Raw genomic sequence first — 22,600 nt, 5'->3', positions numbered from 1 at the left:
TTCATGGCACACCTGACCCATTAGCAATTCAAAAACCACATTCAACCAATAAGGCAAAGGGGAAACGGGGTAAAAGTTGTCTAAGGGCTCAGAGAAGCAACCTGGCAGTACTATAGAGAAGTAACATTTAGCAGATATTCTTTTCATAGAATATAAAACTTGTATGAAAAGTGGCGCTTTCAAAAAGATTTGTAGATATTTTTTGCACACTAAGCTTACACTATATAGGAAAAGGACCATCAGCATAAATATGAAGTTATTCTATTGTTAGAGGGTTGGTAGATGGGAATGAGAGTGTTTTGAAGTATTGGTTGTATAAAGGGGATTTTTTTCACATTTTCCCATACGTCCCTTCTGTATTGTTTGAGTCTTTTTAAATGATATTGTATTTGAGTATTATTTTTCTAATTTAAACATAATTTTGAAAAATAGAGAAATAGAAACTTCAGGTACTTAGGCAGAAATGGGAAAATCCTAGTGACCCAGTGATATAAACACATATTTACAATTAGTGTTCTGAAAACAAGTAAATAATTCCAATGTATGTGTGTGTGCATGCATGGGTGTGTGGATGCATGTGTCTGTGCATGTCTGTGTGTGCTCAGGCATGTGTGTGCACGGGCACATGTAGATATCTCACAGGAAGGCAGGCCAAGGTAAGATGCAGCAGGCTACTCAATTATCCCTCATTTTATTGAAGGAGAAGTCTCACAGAAGCATCACAGATTCCAGGAGGCAAATCTGCAAAACTTGGTAGTTACAGAAGTGATCCAGTATCAACATGAGGTATTGCACCTTCACAGAGTGAGAGGAAACAGCCAAGAAAAAGCCAGCCAACAGTTAAGCACCTGCTGCCTGTTACTGCTTCTACTCGGTGCACCTCTCAGTTCCATACTTCAGTAATGGGGCCAGCCTCACAGGTCAAGGGATGGCGAAGATGTATTCTCACAGCCATTTGCAACAAGGGAGCAAAGCAGAGTGACATGCATCTAGTTTGCCTGGAACAATCCCAGTGGACCCCTTCTGAAGTCAGTCCTCTCCTGTCCTTTCCATCCCTCCTCTGCACTCCCTTTACTGAGGCTAAGACAATGCCCCTCTGGTCCCAGAAACTTACCTCTCTCCATTGCCCTGTCCAAGGTAAATGAAGCTTTACATGTAGCTCAAGCTTCAGGTGAAGTCCTGGATGAAGCAGAGAGGAGAAACTGAGGTCACCAGGTACCCCACAACAATGTTGGAGAAGTTAAACTCCTAGAGTGGAAGGAAGCTGGGTATGTGGAGAAGACATTTGACCCACCTTTGACACCAACACATCATGCAAATAAGCAGTCATGAGCCTGAACTCCTAGAAAAGAAAGGGAAACACACACGTGTGCGTAACTCACACACACAGAGGAATACATGCTTTTAGAATGATCGGGTGCTTGAAGAAAATAAAAGGAGAATGGACATTGCCCTGTTCTTTTCTGAGAGGCAGTCACTGGAGTGGGTAAGAATTCAGCTCTGGATTCAGACGTGCCTGAGTTTGCAACCCAGCTCAGCCACTAACTACATAAACCTGTTTTATTAACTGTACAATGGGAATAATAAAAGCACCAGGCTCAAAGCGTTGTTGTGAAGTTTTAAAGATTAATGTGATGATGCAGATAAAGTAACCACAGTAATTATTCAATAAATGTTAGCTAGTGCTGCTATTATTGTAGATACACTATGACAACATCATGATAAAGGTACATCGTGACCTTAAAAGAATATTTTACTGGAGCACTGTACATGCTGCATAAATGTTAATTGTTATTATTATTACAATTTTTAGTTCTGCCAGTGTAGCAATTTATCACTACAACCTGGTTCTTGACACTCTGGTTCTTGACAGTGGGTTTGCCACCTTCTGCTGTCTTCCTGGTTTTCACTCCACATGAGAGTGAGGGGGCTGCTGAATGCCAGGGCTATGTCAAGTCCGGGATTCTCAGTGGACTTCTCCACAACCACAGTGCCTATTTGGGGAAAAAGTCTCCAGAATTCTCCTGGCCCAGCCTTGAACATCTTCCAGTAGGAATTGAGGAGAGCTTCCGATGCAAAATGAGAGGAAAAGAAGGCAGTAGAGTAATTTACCATTGAGAAGATTTCCCCGTTAGACATTTTTACAGCATTAAACTTGGTGGGGGAGGCAGCTCAATTTGCAGCAAGTTTTGCTTGCTGAAGGGAGGCTGCTGTCAATGGCACCGAATGCCAAGCAAGGAAGCAGACCTGATTCCTTTCTAGGCTTCATCGCCAGCTGCTTCTTCCTCGGCCACCTCAGCCCCCAGCTGGCTGGGTTTGAACCCCAGCTCTCTGCTCACCAGGTGTGTAACCCTGGGTGATGACTCCACCTCTGTAAGCTTCCTCATCTGCAGCTATCAGGTGATAGCTGCAGATAACAATAGGACTTGCATCAGACAGTCATTGGGATTAAATAAGATAAGGAATGGGAAGGCGCTGAGTGTACATAGTAACTACTGCTAAGTGTCATCTCCTTCCTCCTTCCTCCTCCTTTTTCTTCTTCTTCCCTTTTTTTTTTTTTTTTTTTTTTTTTTTGCCCAGGCTGGGGTGTAGTGGCATGATCTCAACTCAGTGCAATCTCTAACTCCCGGGTCAAGTGATTCTCCTGCCTCAGCCTCCCAAGTAGCTGAGATTACAGGCACACACCATCATACCCGGCTAACTTTTAGCGTTTTTTTTTTTCTTTTTTTTTTTTGTAGAGACAGAGTTTTACCATGTTGACCAGGCTGGTCTCAAACTCCTGGGAGTTGAACTCCTGTAATCCCAGCACTTTGGGAGGTCTGCCCACCTCGGCCTCCCAAAGCACTGGGATTACAGGCGTGAGCTGCCACTACCGGCCTATCTTCTTATTATTAAGCAGATTGGCATTTCCTGAGGACCTGCTTTGTGCCACACCCGATGCCAGGTGCTTCACTCATGTGGTCTTGATGAATCTTCACAACCTTGAAGGGCAGGTGTTGTCATCCCCACGTACGTGCGGGAGAGCTGAGTTCCGGAGCTAAAGCCACTTGTCCCCAGACAATCCCAGAGGGTACAACTGGGATTCCACCTTAGGCTCTCTGATTTCAAAGTCTTGCTCTCCCTACCACACCCCCCACATGGAGGCCTCACAAATAATGCCTTTCCTGTGGGGCTCAGGGTCTTCAGACTGTGGTCTTGGCTTGGCTGTGGGTCTTTTCCCAAGAGCACGCAGCATAGCCGAATCTGTTCCAGGCTTTCTGGTTCCCACTCAAGCCATTTATGGGGCAGGATGTGAGGTGAGGGGTGCTCATGTTGTCAGCCTGGCTTATCCGCTTTGGGGCCTTCCTGGCTCAGCCTACAGGTTCATCACTTGGCACAATTACAGTGACCACAATGAAGCCACTGGCTTTGCCCAGAAGCTACTCAGGCCAGGAGCCTGAGAGGAAACAGGATGGGAGCTGGTTTATATTTCAAGGGCTGGAGATGAAGGCACCAGCCCCACTCCAGCTTCCCACCTGATTTTATCTTGTGGAAACAGCCCTCTCATTATTCTGTTGGATCTCCCATTATTTCAAGAACCAAAAACTGAAAGAAAATTATTTTTTTCTCTCTCATACCTGGCCTGTTCTCTATTGTAAATGGCAGTTCTAGGGACCGCTGTCCACCTGCTGTCACCTGTAGGGGTCAGCTGCTGGCCAGGCTACCTGGCAGCCATTCCCTCTTCTTGGTTCCCATGTCTGGATTTTCCTCTAGAACACCCTTTCCCCTCTCTTAACTCTTGGGCTTTGGGTGGGCACCCACCCCGGGGCTCAGGGGTGCAGCACGTGGCTCAGCTTAAGCCCATCTGAGCATAGTGTTGCACTGACCACAGGGCTGGTATCAGTTCACTGAGATGGAAATCCACTGAGATGATATCCACTCTACTGAGATGGAAAGAACTCTTTTCTAGAACTTCTCAAAACTCACTTTGAAGTGCTTACCATCAAGGGAAGAAATAAAGAAAGTTTCCTCTGTATTTGCATTCTTCCTGGCATATCCCTGAGTATCCCTGGAGATAGGTGTCCCCTATTTGAGAAGCACAGGCCTACAGGTAAATTCCAAACTCCCATCCAATCCATGGAAAGGGCTTTACAATTTGACATAGCCAATCTATTCAACCTCATCTCTGGCCACAGAGTTTCTTGCCATTTCTGGAACAAGCCATGCTCTGCCATTCCCCTCAACTTTTGCACAAGCTGTTCCCCTTACCTGGAATATCTTTCCCCTTCTATACCTAGACAATTCTACCCATACATCCATCTAGAACCACATCAACTGTCTCCTCCTTAGAAAGAGGAAAATAACTTTCCAAAATTTTAGCCGCTCTCTCATTGGTTAGAACACTCATCTTGGCCTTGGCTTGTCTGATTCTGTCTTCCTTGCTGGACTATAATCATGTCCTAAGCACATCTGCATCCCCAGAAGCTAACACGGAGCCTTGTTAAAGGTTTATTGGATTTGTGGATGAGTGGATGGAGGGACCACTGAGCTTCGAAAAACCAGCTCATGCAACTGCCACAACATCCTGCCCATCAATAATAGTAAATAACATTTATCCTCGTTCCTACACAGGGGTAGTTCTATTTATTAATTGCCAAATTCATAACAATTAATTTCATTGCTCATGCCTGTTAAACTCCCGAATGCTCAATAAGGACAGGCGGGGAGCTGTTCTTCCTCCCTAGTCTACCTGCTTCCTGACATCAGCCAGTGAAGGAGTCAATCCCAGTGCTGTGGCAAAATTGGGCTCGATGCTCACCCACCCCATTGCCTGTCTTTCTTGGCCACACAGCTAGACTATATTTCCCAGACTCTCTGGCTGTCAGGTGTGGCCATGTGACAGAATTCCAACCAACGGAATATGGACAAAAGTGACAAACCATTTCCAAGTCTGGGCCATGAGAACTACCCATGTGAAAACTTCTGTGCTTTCCCCAACCCCAAGCTGGAAGCAAAGGGTTCTGAGGCTCTTAAGGGGAATGGAGATTCAAAATGGAGAGAGCCTGGGTCCCTGAGTCACCATATGGATAGCCACTGTCAAATATCCACGCTGGACTGAGTTGTAAATGAGAAACATTTTCTATCCTTAAACTCAGTGGTGTGTGGATATATTAGTTTGTGGGAGCCAGTTAAATTCTGAGGAATTTTGCAAGTCCATTGTAAACACAGTCATTTTCAAAGTTAAATTGTATAAACTTATAATTAAATGGGTTATATTTTAAGATATAATGAATATTCAAAACTCATCCCATCCTAATCATTTTATGTAGTTAACTATTACATATGGCTTTTGAGAAAATATTCTTGGAAATAGCATGGAATGGGAGTGTTGCAAACATTTCTTCCTAACTCTGTATTCAATAATGTCACATTGGTAGCTTGAAATCAGCCACAGTGGCAGTATTTACACCATGGAAATTGGCAGACATTATAAACCAGGCTTTTCCCTTCCATTCCCTGAAAAAAGGCCAAATATTTAACAGTACACCATTCCAAGGTTTACTTGGTATGGAGCAAATACTCCCCTAACATACTGACTTTCTGCTTTAGGAAAAGAGAGCATAACAGATGAAATGCACCTTGGCTAAATGCAACTTGACATAAAGGAAAAGCAGTCGGAGTGCCCACAGCAGCAGCCCAGAGCCCCGGCAGATGAAGAATCACGCTGGTGCTCAACATGCCCAGGCTGAATGTGACATTGCGTGCTTGAGATCCTTGCTAATTTTCAGAGCATGAGATTTTTATGACAGAGGCACAGCAGTTGTCATTGCCTGCTTTCACATGTATTGGGTGACAAGTATAAGTAAGAGAGAATGGAAATATAGATGCTGAGTTTCAATCCCAGCTCTTGCTTCAGAAAACAAAAATGTAGACATGCTAAGTTCCTGCCCTAAATTCTTTGGGAAAAGGAATTTTTCCATGTTTTCACTCTCAGGAAAAGCATGCATTTTGGAACCAGTCTCTTGAGTGGACCTATGCATAGCTGAGAAGCTGAGAAGGTGGGAAGCCTGTGGCCAAGGCAGGTCCTGGCTGCAGGTGTGAGGACAGCAGGTCTTGGGCCAGAGCCTGATCAACAGTGCATGGAATTAACCAGGCCTGCACATGGCAAAATGATCCAAATAATTATCCTTTGTGGAAGCCATAATAATTCACTTAGAGGAAGGCCATCAGATCCTTGGGCAACTCGGCCCTCCTCCGCAGGATATAAACTGCTGAAGTAGACCCCAGAGTGCAGGGCCATTTACGAAGACATCACGCAATTCACAGGATGTTTCAGTGCAGACACGGAATGAACTAATTCTGCTAATAGAGTATTTGATTTAATGGCACATTAAAGGGGAAAGGGGAGCGCTGAACACATCCTTCAGCACAGCAGCTGATGGGTTACTGTAGATATCATAAGTGAAGGAGCCAAATTCTCTCCTGCCTTCAGAACAAGCGACAGTCACCAGAGCAGAGGCGGGTCATTTTGCAAGTCAGTTTTAGTTCAGCAGCTCAGAGCAGAAATCATCGAGTTCATATAGCTCTTCTGCACAAAGTTTATAGTGACTGGTTGCTAAGACTCTGACCTACAAGTCCCTTTTCCTTTTTGTTTAAAAAAAAAGTTGCTAGATCATACCAAAGTGGAATAAAATAGAAATCGGGTCACTTGATGGATCAGCACATTACTTTTCTGAGTCGTTTGTTTTCCGTCTTTTGCCTTTTGGTTGCTTCTACCATTTTTGGCTGCTTCCAATATCCTAGTCTCTGTGCTAAGCTCTTCACAAGAACGTATATATATTTACATACATGCCATTGTTTTACCAGGAAGAAGGTGCTGTTCCCAGTCTATCTTATAGACAAAGAATCTGAGGTATGGAGGGGCAGAAATGAGATTTAAACTCAGGTTTTTCTGCCTCCAGAAGCTGACTTCTTAATTAACTCTACAAAGTATGATCCTTTCAGCAAGAAGACAGAAGGCAGGATAGATTGTGCCAAGTCCTGGAGAATCTATAAGAAGCCTACTGTAGCCAGTGTGTACAATGCAAACCAGAGGAAAAAGTGGCCAGATGGGGTGAGAGGTGAGCTGAGCTCATCAAACACCACCATCCCCCAAAAAGGCCCAAGCCATCGGATACTGAGGCAGAAGGATTGTTTGAGCTCAGGAGTTCAGGGCTGAAGTGAGCTGTGATCACACCACTGCACTCCAACCGGGGCGACAAAGCAAGATCCTGTCCCCCCCAAAAATGTTTTTTAAATCCCAAGCCAGAAGTGATTTGTTTAGAGAATCAAACAAATATGCGTGTGTATCCCCAAAAACATATATTCAGAGCAAACCTTTAAATTTTTCAAGTTCAGTTCAATTTTTTAAAAACTGCTTGCCTAAAACAACCCAATGGGAATTTTATAGAAAATTTTTTTTTCAATAAAATTTTACCATCTATCTTTTCTCCCCCAAGAAACAAACCCTAATTGTAAACAGTGGCAAATATGAATGATTTTCGTTTGTTCAGTTTGTAACTGTCCATAGCCCCTCCTATCTCTTGTTTCACTCAGCTGCCAGATGTTTTCTCTGAAAATGAAATCTGATCTTGGCAATCCCTTCATAGAGTTTTCCCATAAAACAGGGGCTCACTTTTCCAGCATGACCCACCAAACCCCCCACTGCCCAGTCCAGCTCACCTCTCTCCCCATCTGCCCACTTTTCCCTCTAGTTTGCATTGTACACGATGGCTACAAGAGGCTCCTTGTAGATTCTCGAGGACTTTGTACAATGCGCCTTCCCCATTCTTTGACTAGATAATTCAGAATCCCTGCTTCTTTTTTGAAATCAGTGCAGTGTCTGCTCCTCAGGTGAGTCATTGTGGATTCCTTCTCCTTGCCCTATCTGGGTTGGAGGCTGCCTCTATAAGAAGCCTGAGCTTACTTCTATCACAGCTGGGTTCCATTTTGTCACCCTGGACCATGAGGACAGGGACAATGTTCTGTGTGCCATGGTATCCTCGGTGTCTGGCACAGGGATTCAATGTTGACTGCATGATAGAATCACCCAGAAAGTCTGACTTAGTCAGAGGTAGGGTAGGGTTGAGAACCTCTGGCCTAATCCAGGCTTGCTGATCAACTGATTGAATGAATGAAAGAATGAATGAATACACTGAGGCACACAGCCTTCAGACCCTGGCCATCCTCCACCACTCACTCTGCTCTGAAGTACTTAGAATCTGTTTAACCAGGCTTCTTGGTCATGGACTGGGTCAGGAGGCTGCAAATCCAGAACTAGAATGTTCATGAACTCCTTGTTGACTTTAAGACCACGAATGAACTTCCACTTGGCCCAATACATAAAACCAGAATGATGATTCCTACCACAAGGAGAAGCTTGAAAAATACTTTCTGCAATTCGATGGCAGAGACTGTGAAGTTACCAGTTCTGACTCAAAATGATCTCCCTTTTCTCCCTGATCAGCTCAGAATCAAGTTCTCTGCCAGCCAAGAATACCAGAACCCTTGGTGGCAGGAAGGAGTGCTACCACTGCCTGAGAACCACTGGTAACACCCTCCTGCGCTAAGGGCCCATCGTCCTAACACAGGCTGTGCCTCAGGCAGAAGCTGCCTCTTCCTTCCTGTATGCCCCATCTCTGAGATTGCAGTAGGAGAAACCTCACCATCACAGCCAAGACCCGAATGCCAGTCATGGATCCATCCAACCTCATCCTTCCATTGCTGAGAACTGCAAGCATGGAGAGAGAGAGCGCTGGCTAAGCCTGCACTCCTTTGTCCTCCTTCTGAGGGGAAAAAAAGCCAGAAGTCCTAGAGAGTTTAGCTTGTAGAGCCCAATCTCACACACTATAAAATAGTTGGAGATCTCTTACATTTGAAAAATCACAGCTGCATGCTCTGCCTTCCAGCACCAGGCAGGAGAAATGAGACAAACAAGCTTTGAAAATAAATCTGACTCTCTTGCGGCTCCAGATAGCCGACAAGTGTTCGTCCATCTGCCGCAAGCGTTCACACTGTGAATTCATTGATTTGATAATACTCTCGCATAATTGATTGAGGAGAGACTGGCTTCTTGACTTGCCTCCATGTTTTCTGTCTGATGTCTTCCCAGCATTGCTCTCTGCTTTACACATGGTAAGGAAGGAGAAATCACTGATTTTTCCAGCACTTTTCAATGGGATACATGTATGCTATTGGTTTTCCCGAAACGGTGTACTTTTCAAGTTCTTGAATGGCAGCAACTGTTAGGTGTGTGCTTCTTTCCCCTGAAATATTTCTCCCAATCTTCACAATGCCGTCTGCATCCTCTCCACCCCACTGCCCTATTGTATTTACAGGAAGTGAAAAAAAAAATAGAGGTCCGTTGGAGCCTAGCAGCCACCATCGCCTGACACAGAGCAATGATAACTGCAGAATTGTCATATGAGATATGAGCCCAGGGAATAATACTGATCTTTCTCCTCTCAGCAACTGCAACAACCCATCCGCCCCTCTGCAATTGTGACATTCAGATGTCACCACCATTTCATTAAATGGAATCAAAACAGCTGTGAGGATTGCTGTTTTATTTTATAGCACAAAGTCATCATAACTTACTTCACAAAGCAGCTCGCAGCTAGCAAGCACGGCGGAAATGGAAAAGCTGATTGCAAAAGGATGAGCATGAAAGAGGGACAAACTGCCGAACAACATGGGGGCTGGTGGAGCTGGGTGATAGCTGGGAGCCCCTGGCTTGCTGAAAATAACCCAGGAGCACACGGTCATGCAGTCACTTGCAATTGCCTATTAATCAAAGATGTATCATACGTATCATAGGACAAGTTGAGTTTAGCATCCCATAAACATGCACTGGATGCTAAGATTCAGTTTAGCCTAAAAGAGATCACTGTCTGGCCACTTCAAGGTGCAGAAGCTCAGGCAATGTAACACTTCCAGTTCCCTTTCTCCTATCTGCAATACGGCCCCCACACCTGACTCAGTGAAAAAAATCCTCAAAACGTGATTTTTAAAACTTGGGAGGCAAGGCCGGGCGCGGCGGCTCACGCCTGTAATCACAGCACTTTGGGAGGCTGAGGCGGGCACATCATGAGATCAGGAGATCCAGACCATTCTAACACGGTGAAACACTGTCTCTACTAAAAATACAAAAAATTAGCCGGGCGTGGTGGCTCAAGCCTGTAGTCCCAGCTACTCAGGAGGCTGAGGCAGGAGAATGGCATGAACCCAGGAAGCAGAGCGTGCAGTGAGCCAAGATCGTGCCACTGCACTCCAGCCTGGGTGACAGAGCGAGACTCCGCCTCAAAAAACAAAAAACAAAAAACAAAAAAAAACACACAAAAAACTTGGGAGGCATGCCAGCTTCCTCAGCTGGACAGCATGATCAGAGCCATGTGGCTAAAGGGTTAAGCCACTGACTTTCAAGTGAAGCAGAAGCTGGGTCTGCATTCTGCCTGTGCTACCTATTGTGTGTGTCACTGGGAGAACTACTAAACCTCTACTTCCCAGTTTACTCATCTGTAAAGTGGGCTTCATAGGGTAGCAGGCCTTACCAGTGCCCTGCCCTGCCCTTCAGCCTTACCACTTCCAACTGCATTCTTTGCCTTAAGGCTTTTTCTGGGGGTCAGAGCCCATGGTGCCTGCTCACCTAGCAGGCTGGGTCCACTAGAGAATTAATGCTCCCAGAAGCAGCTCTCAACTAATGAGGATGGAAACGAATGTATAAATGTGCATGATCTATACATACCTCAGCCCCCTTGCCCCTTGAGGGGGATAATTCTAAGACATAGGTTTTCTACCAACTCCTAGATTTCCCACAGCAGGCTCAAGCTCCGGTTGCCTACAGTGGTAACATGCTTAACAACAAACCCTGCATTAGCTGCCTCCCCTCTTTGTCTGATTTCTCCACTCACCTTTTGGCAGTTCCTGAAATCATCTCACCCCACATCATATTTGTGTAATGTGGCTGATCAGTATTACATTCTGACAAAGTGAACCACTTGCTGTCCCCCAGGGTCACAACCCCACTCCTCCAAGGACAGCACAGAAAACTTATTTATCAGAAACTCAATTTTTTTCTTGACTTCTAGTATATAACTGGGACTATTTCTAGGAAAAAAGAATCTGTGAATAAATGTTTCTCTTTTATCCTTGTAGGGTCTTATAAGGATTCAGGCATTCAAAAAATGAGCAACTACACACTTAGGGCTTAGATTTCCTTGTTAATGATACTACTTCAGGATTAGCGGTTATTAGTGGGAAGGTTGAAGTCTGGAGCTCGTTAGCACATTTAGCTGGAAGAAAGGTGTTAATGAAAGTAGTGTTTGCATTTATTTCTCATCAAGGCTAAATGAAACTGGGTAGAGGAGTCGAGATCAAGTTCATCTTCTGGTGGAAAAACAATTCAGAGCACATGCTTTCTTTAATGGAGAGACAGTCACGTAGGGATAGCAGTCAGTATTGTCATGACTCCCCATTATTTTAACACTGGCTTTTCGGTCAGGTCACCTATGCAAAGGAGTATCTGTGGCCTGGCATCTTGGAGCCATTTACAGCTACACAATGCAGTCATGGCACTTGGCAGAGGCTGCCATTTTCTAGATGGCGGTACCAGCATCAACTCCCTGTGGGAAGCCGATTCTTCTCTGAGGGTCTATAATCTTTGGGAAGTCTGGTGATTCTGAAGGGTGTCTCAGGGTGACACTTGTTTCCCTTTTCCCCTCTTTTTAATCAGTTCAGAGTCAGACCTGTTTCCATGCTGATGGGTCAGCACCATCCTTGGGGAGTACTCATGATCCTTTTTCTATTCATTTAAGGGATTTAGGAATGCTTGGTAGACAGCCTCTAATTGGAACCAATGAGTCTCATGTAAAGTTTAAGGGACGCTGACGAACCTGCTCTGGGTTGTCAGAGGATTTCTTCCTCTGGTGTCCTGGACAGTCCCATAACTTGTCCATGGAAATGGCTGCTTCAGAAAATTGCATTCGTTATGGTGGCAATTCAGTTTCACATCTGAGTCTTTGACTGTAAAAGGTATTTAAATTTAAAAGCATATTTTGATATAAAGTCTATGGAAATCCCCCTCTCCCTCAGTTTATTTGGATACTCTTACCAAACAGAGACCTTGGGGCTGGCTGCTTCATGCCTATTTCGTTTTCTCATTCAATCCATTTTCACTGAAAAGGAGACATAAGCAGTGAAGCCAATATAGTTTTATTGGATCCAATGCACTGCCACTAAAACAAATATATGTACACTCAGGCCAATACACTTTTATTAAAACAAATAGAATTTAATTCAAACCAGCATTCAATACGTTTTCTCAAAGCAATGAAATTAAGCTGTACCAGTACTTCTGCTCAATATGTTTTCCCAATCAAATCCATTTGAACAAAGTGAAATATATTTATCACAGATAGCACATTTTTATTAAAAACAAATTCACTGAAACCAAGTTTCCCTTTGAACTGATAGATAGAAATTCTAACAAATTGCACAATTAGATCATAGAAACGGATGTATTTTTACTTTAGCAAAAAGCTTTTCTGTTCAGGTCCACTTTAAAACACACTAATGAATAATAAAAGTTGCTCCAACAATGTCTTTAATGAAATATTCTTTCCAAGGTATGTCCTCTGAGGTTGAAGCACAGTCCAGAAATTTTTTTTTAATGTAGGGAAAAAGAATAGTGCTGGAATAGGGTTACAATAACTTCAGATATTTAATGATTAAATATTTATCCTACCTATGCGTACTTAAAAGTGAAGTTGTTGGATGTGTACAAATGAATAAAGACATGCTTGGGGGTGTTTTTTAGTTGCATTTGCCACTATACCACATTAGCCAGAAAAAACTTTCCTTGTCACTGATGAAAAATACTCTCTCTTCTTATCTGTCTGAGGTTAACTAGGAATTGCCATGTGTAGAGAGAACTTGATGGTATGGGAGGTCATTTATTTGTGTGGCTCTTTGGAGGGAATTTCAAGTTTGGTGCCTAGATTACAAACCATATTCAAGTCTTCTGAAGAACCATGGAAAAGCAGAACAACTTAGAAATGCCACACACCTTTTGGGAGGCAACAAACTCACTACAAGTAAGAGTATCCAAATATGTCCCACCTCTCTGCAGGGCCACTAATGCTCCTGACACAGGGCAGACCTCCAGGTAGAGAAGCATCTTTGGAGAAATTACAGCCTCCCCACAAGGAATATGAGGGCTCCGATCAGTGGCCATGAAGGACCCCTCCCTGCTGCCTCCACGCTGGCCCCACACTCTGTCTTCTCTGCTCCCATCCTACCCATCCCAAGGCTGCAGGACCTTGGGATAGAAATCTTCTCCCCTAAGCAGCCCAGAGAATGCTCCTTAACCCAGGACTGTGGGTTCTCAGTACTACGTCCTCCTTTCTGTCTGGAAAAGTGCAAAAAGTATAGATATGCCCACAATTCACTGGGCAAATAATGTATTGACCTCTGGGGGATCCTGGCCTTGAATAGACCAGACCTACCTTCTCTGAAACACAACTGGTCATGGAGGGTACCCTGAGAACAGCACCAGATGTTCATCACAGAACTTTAAAAGATGAAATGTTAGAAACCCAAATATCTAGCACCCAGGGGATTGGTTAAACATATTGTAATAATATCTTCCGGATGTATTCTACAGTATTAATATCAATACAGTATCATAAGCATTCAGTGTCATTGTATTTAATTGAATGGGAAATATTCATAGTACATTATTAAATAAAAAAAGTTTAAAAGATATAGTACAGCAATTTATTATCTTTGCAAAATAGATATGCATAGCTATGCATAAACAAAAACATGGGAAGATGACACTGTCAGTAGTGGTGAGTGATAAATTATAGATTTCTCTCTCTCTCTCTCCCCCCGCTGCCTCTCTTTTAAGCTGTTTACAAATTTCCTGCAATGAACATATATTACTTTTGATATAAGCAAAAATTATTTTTAAAGTGGTTATTTTTTAAAAAGATGGTATTAAGTTCAATTTAAAATGTAGCGAGCAAATGTTGGGTTGGCTTCTGTAATCTTAATTCTGGAACCCTTTCAGAGAGGGTCAGTACTCCATGTCTCATTCTTTGTTCTTTTGCAAAACTCTATTTGAAGGCTTTCGTCAACTGGTCATTCAACATGCACTCAAACAGGAACCCAGGTAATAAATCCTGCCTTGAGTTTGTTCCAGGAAGCAGTGTGGCTCGACACAAAGGATATGCATGCTTTATGTTGTCAGATGATATAAACTGTGTTGCCCCAGATTCTGCCTTTTGCCTTAGCTCAGAGCCACCTGGCTGTTTTAATCATCTCATCTCAGATGCCTGGCAACATCTAATTCCTTTGCTCCTTTTCAGTAATTTCAGTTCTGCTTTCTTATTCTATCATTCTGGTGTTTTCATTGCATTTTCTTATAAAAGAGATCCAGATTTATTTTGGAAATAGATTTGAATGACAAAAACATTCTATAGAAGCAAATCCTAAACAAATATAAATATTTGACCATGACTATGCAAAGAAAGCTCCTGCTTCCTCCTCTGTGTCCACAGAGACCTTAAGGAGGAACTCCAGGGAGAACGGAAGCTTGGGAGTCATCCCATCCCTTGCTCAGGTGCGAAATCCCCTGCCCTCCGCCTGGCACTGATAGGGACAGATCATTTTCTCTGCTTGGAGGGGCAGCCTTCTGTGACCTGGACGCATTAAAGCCTGAACACAGAAACAGAAGGTATCCTCCCTCCTTCCTTAGCGGTCTCCGTGTGCCCTTCTGGGGAGGATTTGCTCTTCTGGGCTTCTTCACACACATGATTCCTAGTCATGGCTTCAGCCCCTTTAGTTCACTGGGTCCTTATTCCGTGTTTTCCTGGGCCCAGCTGTGAGATTGGAAAATGGAGATGAGAAGGAAGAAGGGGACAGGGATGGTGTGGTGGTTGGTGGTAGAGAAAGAGAGATACAGACAGACAGACAGACAAACAAAACAGACCCTCAGACATGGAACATGTTTAATTAAACCGACTTTATGCAGTTGCAGTTGAAACCACGGTGGAAATAATTGATGCTCCTTGTATCGTTTTAGGTGAAAATGGTAAAAATAAATGGAACTGTCAGAGTTGTAAACCTTCCCATCTTCATTATAGATAAAGAATTAAGAAATGAAAAGTAGTAAACAGAGAGGGTTTTCAAGATTTCTTTTTCTTCCTCCAAGGCAATGTCCCCACAGAGCTTAGCACTGAGGGACCCTGTTTTCTGTCTGACAGTTACTCCATTTTCTCCTCCCTTGAAAAGGGTTTCCCAGAGCACCCCCAACCCACTCCAAGGCCAGGCCTTTCCCAGTCTGAACTTCTTCATAGACCAGTTATCCTCCTTTGCTCACCTTCAAAGCATCCCACTCACCAGTTCTTCTTCCTAGTCCTGGGAAAATGCCTTCTCCAGAAGCTGCCTGTGCATTTGCCAATCTAGCCCCCTTAATGACCTTTTGAGGCAGACACCTTATCCCCATTTCACAGAGGTGGAAACTGAGCCTCGTAGAAATTGAGTAACTCAACCCAGGTCACACAGCTCCAGCTAAGTGACAGAGCTAAGGTTCAGGCCACTCAGCTGACTCCAGTGTAGTGTGCTGCTCTGCTCCTCACTGCTTTCCTGTGAAATCTCAGGGATTGTCTGGCTCAATGTGTACCTGGGGAGGAAGAGAAAACTGAGGCCTAGAGAGGTGAAGTGGCTTGCCCAAGACCACTCCAACTGTCCCACCTATCCTTGGCCCCTTTCCACTCCCCCATGCAGCATAGCTCATTATATTCAAATACTTCAGCTAATACGTTCAGACGCTAAAAACCTGCCCCTAAAATTACTGCAACCATTTTCCAAGAGAAAGCAGCTTAGTTTCAACCTTTTTCCACATCTTGTTCAAAAATGAGAAGTCTCTAATACAGCTGTGATTTTGTTTCATTTTCTGTCATTCCCTCTCTGCCCTCAGATTGGTGTGCCAATGTGTGACAACATGGCTCTAAAATAGGCCAGCAGGAGGGGGAAAAGCGTTGGAAAAGACAGAAAGAGAACAAGCTCTGTCTCTTGCTCACTCTCACTCTCACTCTCTCTTTCTCTTCCTTTCTACCCCGTGGTCCTCCCAGGGTCTCTGGGAATCCAACCTCAGTCTGTTGGGCTTACAAAGTGACCAAAGTCAAATGCTGGTCTATGAGAGAAAGAGGAGGCAGACACATTGGGGGACCGAGAAGTACTTTGAAGCACCCCGCTCACCATGGTATGGGGAGGAATTTGGCCACATCCCTGCCAACTGCTCCTTCTCTTGGACTCAGAAAGGGTCAGTTGCTTGTTTCTATCAGATTCATGGACACCACCAAGAAAAGAGCCCGGTCTGAGACATTTAATATTTGTTGAAACACAGAGGTTTAACTGGTGATTGACGTACATAGGGTGATCGGAAGAGTATGAACTTGAGAATCTGATGGATTTTGTTTAAAGTTAGGACTACCCACCCTGCTAATTGTCTTGGGGAAGTTATTTAACCTCTCTGAACCTCAGCTTCTCATCCACAAAACAGGACACTAGCACACAGGGGGCTATCTATGCATACTTGTCAAATTGAAATGGGAGTATTCAAAATCATTTGGGTTGCTGGCTTAAAATAAGCAGAATAATTCAATTCCTGTCCATCTGAAATCTAATTGTCCAATTTGGAGTTTCAAAGGTAACAAAGATCCTAATGACCTAATATTATTGGGGTAATCCTAAAATTTATTAGGAGATCTGCAAGTTCCATGATGACTGTATACTGGAGGAAATGCACAATGCACACAGACCTTCCTAAGAGTACAGCACTACTTAATTATGAGTAATTGTTGCATGAACACACACACACACACACACAACTACAGAACTCACACTATAAGACGGGAGGGTTAAATAATGACATTTGACCAAAATGAACTCTTGCAGAGCTCAAAAATGAGTCTAAGTTTCCTCCTTAATATCTTAACAGGCTAGAGTATACACAGGCTTTTAAGTAATGTACTTAGTATCCAAACACTAGCAGACATTTAACGGAATCCAGGAGCATTTTGTCAAGAAGGAAAAGAACTAACCAAAGAAAAAGAAAAATAGAGAGTTTCCCAGCTGTTTTACCACATCACGACTTCAACAAAACCAAGCCTGTCCTTGCCTTGTCCCTGATGGCTCGCCAGCAGAGTGAATGAATTGGAGCAGATTTAGGTTCTAAAATGCCTCCTAATATCATTTGGGCAAATTAGCTTACATGGCTGGACACTGTGCTCCAGCCACAGAGAATGTTCTTTTCCTGTTGGAAGCTCTGACAGCCCACTGCCACGGTAAAATATCAGGAGCCTCTTAACATTTTTCTTGATTTCTTTAAGAGTGAACATTAGACATATTAAGAACAACAACCCAATCATTAAGCCCTGTGAGGTTTTCCTAGGAGCCAGCTCTATCGCTTTAATCAGATTATGGACAACTCATTCTCATCCCAGCCATTTATCTTCTTTGTTTACACACACACCAAGTGGTATTCTTCTTAGCATCAAAAAATAGTAATCAAAATTGAGAACAACAAAAGACCTTTCATTATTTACAGTGTTAAGTAACATCTATTTGCCTTCATTAGTTTCTAAACAACGAAGAACACTGGTTCTGATTAAACCTGGCATGTGTTAATTATATCCGAGGTCTGGGATTGTTTTGTCTACAATAAAGGATGGCTGAAAGCTGAAATTTGAGGCGCCCAGGCCCCAGAAGTTACCTGCCCCTATGTGTTTCCTCAGTGAGAGTTTCCAGCCTGAGAATCGCAGAAGCGGATGTGAGCTTGTCACAGAAAGTTTTTTTTTGTTGTTTTGTTCGGTTTTTAAACCCTCGGTTTTATTGCCCATTTTATGGGCTGGAGCTAAATGGCAGTACAATGCAGTTTGCTCTTACTGCTCAGCACTAACAGCCATGATGAGCCATAATTAGAAGTAAAACCACCATATAAATAACATGGTAGAAAAATTGCCACCGTGAGAAGCCAGTCTTTGGCGATGGGAAACTTCAGAGGGTCCTAAGTATCCATCATACTTAAGAGGCACCGCGTATTTTAGCCCATATTTGTCTTACTAAAGCCAAAATGGGAGCCATTTAGACTTTCGAACACGCTTTTAAAAATAGAGAACGTAGGCTTAAACAGACTGCTGCTAAGTGTGATGCAGAAACCTGTCGCCTGGAGGCCACGACAGCTGGATGGGTTGGGAGGGAGAGCCCTGGGAGCCCAGGGGTGAGGAAGGGAAGAGAAACAGGAGAGGAAGAGGAGGCCCCGACTCCCCGGAACAGCAAAGTCTAGACATTTCACTGCAGAGCCGAAGAGTCTGCGCACCATTGAGTACAGCAGCTTAGACTTCCGCTGGGGAACGTGCGAGGCTGGGATACCTTGCAGATTTTGCTTTCATGACCTGTACTCAGCCATGAAGTGGGAGCAGGTAGACTAGCATTTTTTTTTTTTTTTAATGGAGTCTCATTTTGTTGCCCAGGCTGGAGTGCAGTGGCGTGATCTCGGTTCACTGCAACCTCTGCCGCCCGTCTTCAAGCGATTCTCCTGACTCAGCCTCCCGAGTAGCTGGGATTACAGGTGTCTGCCACCGCGTCCGGCTAATTTCCGTATTTTTAGTAGAAACGGGGTTTCACCATCTTGGCCAGGCTGGTCTTGAACTCCTGACCTTGTGATCCCCCGCCTTGGCCTCCCAAAGTGCTGGGATTACAGGCGTGAGCCACCGCACCCAGCCTAGACTAGCATTTTTGGGCACCCACTATCTCCTTGGCATTTTACTTCAATTTTAATTCTCATAACAGCCTTAGGATGCCAAGGAAAAGGAAGAGAAAATAAATTGTGTTCTGTGCCTGACAATGGCCTTAAAGAAAAGGACCAACAGCTGGAGCAGAGTGGGCCTGCCCATATGCAAAGAGGCAGCGAGTAGGAATTAACATAAGGCATATCACGTGGATGCCATAGAACTATCACAGCAATTTCTTTTTTTCCCCGAGTCAGCCTCTCTTGTACAGGGGATTTAGAAAACAAACCCAAGAGAATAAACTTGAAATGGAAGGAACGTGCTTTGTAGTCGAGCGTTTTTTCAAAGCCTGCAGCATTTTAAAAACTGATTTAAGTATATTCATTTGCTTTCTAAAATAAGTCATATGTATGTGTCTACTGATCAGCCAGAATAGTTAAGGTCTGATCTTCATATGGAATGAAAGTGGACATTCTTTGGATATTCTGGAAGTACACACGTGTTCTTTACGGAGTTTGATTTGCTTTCTCCTTTTCTTCCTTCCTTTGCAAAATCAAACAAACAAGAATAAAAACCAAAACAAAACAAAATTAATGAAAACCCCTGTGTTGAGGACTTTCATTTTGTTTTAAATGTGTCTGGTATTAAGCAGCATCTTTAGTGAAATGACCTTAAACTTAAGTAGGAAATACAGCTCCATTTCACATGTGGATTTTGTCTGCATTTACATCTCTGCAGGCCTCACATGCCATGACACCAGACATTTTTTTAATTAAGATATGAAGTGCTCGTTTTTTTTTTTTTTTGTGGACCTGCTGTATTCTAACAAATTTACTACGCGTCTCAGAAAACACATAGCTTTGCCAAAGTTGGTGAGTAGCCCAGCATGGTTTATCTCCAGCCCACAGCTCTTTCCCTGAATTCAATACTGCAGGCACAATTTAATGCAAACCCAATTTATGACTTAATGCTCTAGGGACCGTAGTGGGAGATTGTTACATTATTCTTTTCTAATCCTATTTGTGTTTTAATTTGCTAAGTCTGTAATGAGGTGCATGCCTTGAATATTCAAGATCTTTCACATTGCTTTTGACTTTGTTTAATATAATAGATTTTACAGTTTGCATTAAATACCCAGGTGCTTCGGTCAGTATTATCTCTTTATTTTCTCAACTAGAGTGAATAAAATTACACGATGAAAGTAACTGTGTGCATGTTTCCTTGTTTATTGTAATGGTTTATTTCCTATTATAATTCTTGATTTAAATTACGTCTAGTTCTCCAAAAGTCAATTCTCCATGGACTCTTACTTCCCCTTTCCAAGCAATTGTTAGCTTCTGAAGAGAATGGAGTCTTGGCTGACAACTGATTAGTTGAATAATAATAAAATAAGTTTTCTAGTCTCATTTATGATACTTTAATTGCACAGAAGGGGAGAAAGTGAGGAAGATAGGAAGGAAGGGAGGGAGAAATGGAGGGAGGGAAGGGAAGGGAGGGAAGGTGCTGTGTCACTATAGCTGCTATTTGATTTCTGGTGTTGGGCTGAACGTACCGTCCCTAATCAGAGCTGCTACATCACCCAGCTCCACAGTGTGTCATTTGGTGTCCATAACTGTGTTATAGCCAATTATAGCTAAATTCTCTGTTCTGTATGCACAATCAAAGGGCGTCTGGAATGCGTTTTGCTATTTTCTGAATCCTATTATTGCAGACATGTTTATTACATTCAGAAGATGGCTTTCTGAAATTACATTGGAATTGTATGACCCACCTGCCATTTGCAAACAAAAGAACCGAAACATTTCTTAACAAGAAGGAAGTTCATTTAGCTCTTTCCTGGTAACTTTTCTTATGTTATTTTCTTTCTTAGCTATATCTTTAAGACTCATTGCCCAAGCCCCTACGTATTTGTAAAAATATCTAAGCTCTCCAGTTAATGTTTAATAATCCTGTGGTGAATGCTGGCTATAATTTTCATTGTGAATTTTTTTTTCAAACTATGAAAAAAGGGATTGTAAAATGGATCCCAAATTATAACAATCTGATAGGCCTGAAATAGTTCATTTAGGTTGCCTTTCAAAAGAAAAAATTTTCTGGTTATGTCTTTAAATTTTGGGGGGGGCATTTTAAGAGGAAAGTGAGTGGTGTTAGAAAGACACATGATACCTATTTGAAAACATAGCATCTCCTCATTAATTATTAAGGGAGAAGTGAAAGTGTTTCTAAACCAAATGCTTTCTTTTTCCCTTCTACTCAAGTTTACTCCTCTTATATTTTCCCCCCAAGCTTACTTTATTACTGGTGTTTGCCTTGCAGAGCCAGGGGATATTACTACCTTTTTATTTGCTATTTTTACAGGACCCAACAAAGTGCTTTTAAAATATATAACCACTTAATTCAAGTCAAGCTTCTTCAATACTCCTTTCATTCAAGCCCTTTCTAATTTGTTTTCCTCCAGCCAGGAGCCTGGAGAAGACACTGTGATTTATGTTTTCATTTATTTATTTTATTTGGGCTTTTCATTTAAGAAAAGAAATTCTGCACAACCCCCACAGCCCTCCATTCTCCCTCATCTCACTCCACCCCACCCCCACTTCTGTATTTGGACCATTAAGACTCTCAAACCAGACTTCAGAGTTTTAAATTCATGTTTTATCTGACCACAGACTGGATGAGTCTTGGTCTGGGCTTCTTACACGGCTCCGAGTGGTATCAACCCAGTGCTTTAGATTCAAATCTTCTTGAGGGCAGCGCCTTTATCTTTGTCTTCCTTTATGACTTCACACCCTGCTCAGTAAAGAGCTCCCAGTACAGAGCCTCAGAGGAATTCAGCCTTTTCCCAAAGATGAAAGATGCTATGCTGTGGAGTTTAAATTCCCACAAAGAGATGATTAAAGGTGTGTGTTTGGCAACAGACACAATCTGTTTTCCTGTACACATTAAGGTATTGTTTTGGTTTGGGAGCTGGGGGAAAGGAGGTGGAGGAAACCTCTGCATGACATGTAAGAGCTTGGGCTTGGGAGTCCAGCAGCCATGGGTAGAGTCTTGGTTCTGCTACTTCATTATTGACTTTGAGTGAGTTACTCCTGCTCCCTACATGGATTCATCCATCCACTCATTCTGTCAGCAAAGAGTTATTAGGCACCTACTGTATGCCAGGTGCTGAATGGGTAGCAGGTGTTGACATAGATATGATTCCTGTCCACACTGACCTGGTGGGGTAAACAGTCAGACAAGCATTAACAATAAAGCATGACAGGCATGAGAACAGGGGAAGCCAGGGAAGCCCTCCCCAAAAACAGTGATATACAAGTGACATGAGATCATGTCAAGTTTCCTCAAGTATAGAATAGGGGTTAATATAATGCCTGCCTCGTAGAGTCCGTATGAGAAGACAGAAGATAATGCACAAGCAGGGCTTTGCATTGCTACTGTCATAAAGTAAAAAACTCAGGAAAAAAATCAGCAAAGCAATTATTGTCATTATTGCTAAGTACCATCCCGGGATTCCTAAAGGAATTAATATTAGAGAATCATGACATTTTACCTGCAAGAATATGCAAGCTTTACCCTGCAGTTCTAATTCTTTCTTTTTTTTTTTTTTTTTTTTTTTTTGAGACAGAGTCTCGCTCTGTCGCCCAGGCTGGAGTGCTGTGGCCGGATCTCAGCTCACTGCAAGCTCCGCCTCCCGGGTTTACGCCATTCTCCTGCCTCAGCCTCCCGAGTAGCTGGGACTACAGGCGCCCGCCACCTCGCCCGGCTAGATTTTTGTATTTTTTAGTAGAGAT

At 43.1% G+C, this 22,600-nt stretch overlaps 1 pseudogene; it reads left to right on the top strand.

The window, feature by feature from the left end:
• Positions 1 to 14,524: 14,524 nt before the first annotated feature.
• LOC117072172 lies at positions 14,525 to 16,419 on the top strand (annotated as a pseudogene).
• The last annotated feature ends 6,181 nt before the right edge of the window (positions 16,420 to 22,600 follow it).

The sequence above is a fragment of the Trachypithecus francoisi genome, unplaced genomic scaffold, assembly GCF_009764315.1.
Source record: "Trachypithecus francoisi isolate TF-2019V2 unplaced genomic scaffold, Tfra_2.0 Lachesis_group4, whole genome shotgun sequence".
Classification (NCBI taxonomy): Eukaryota; Metazoa; Chordata; class Mammalia; order Primates; family Cercopithecidae; genus Trachypithecus; species Trachypithecus francoisi.
The sequence above is the reverse complement of the archived record's forward strand: the minus strand, read 5'-3'. Positions and strand labels throughout refer to the sequence as shown.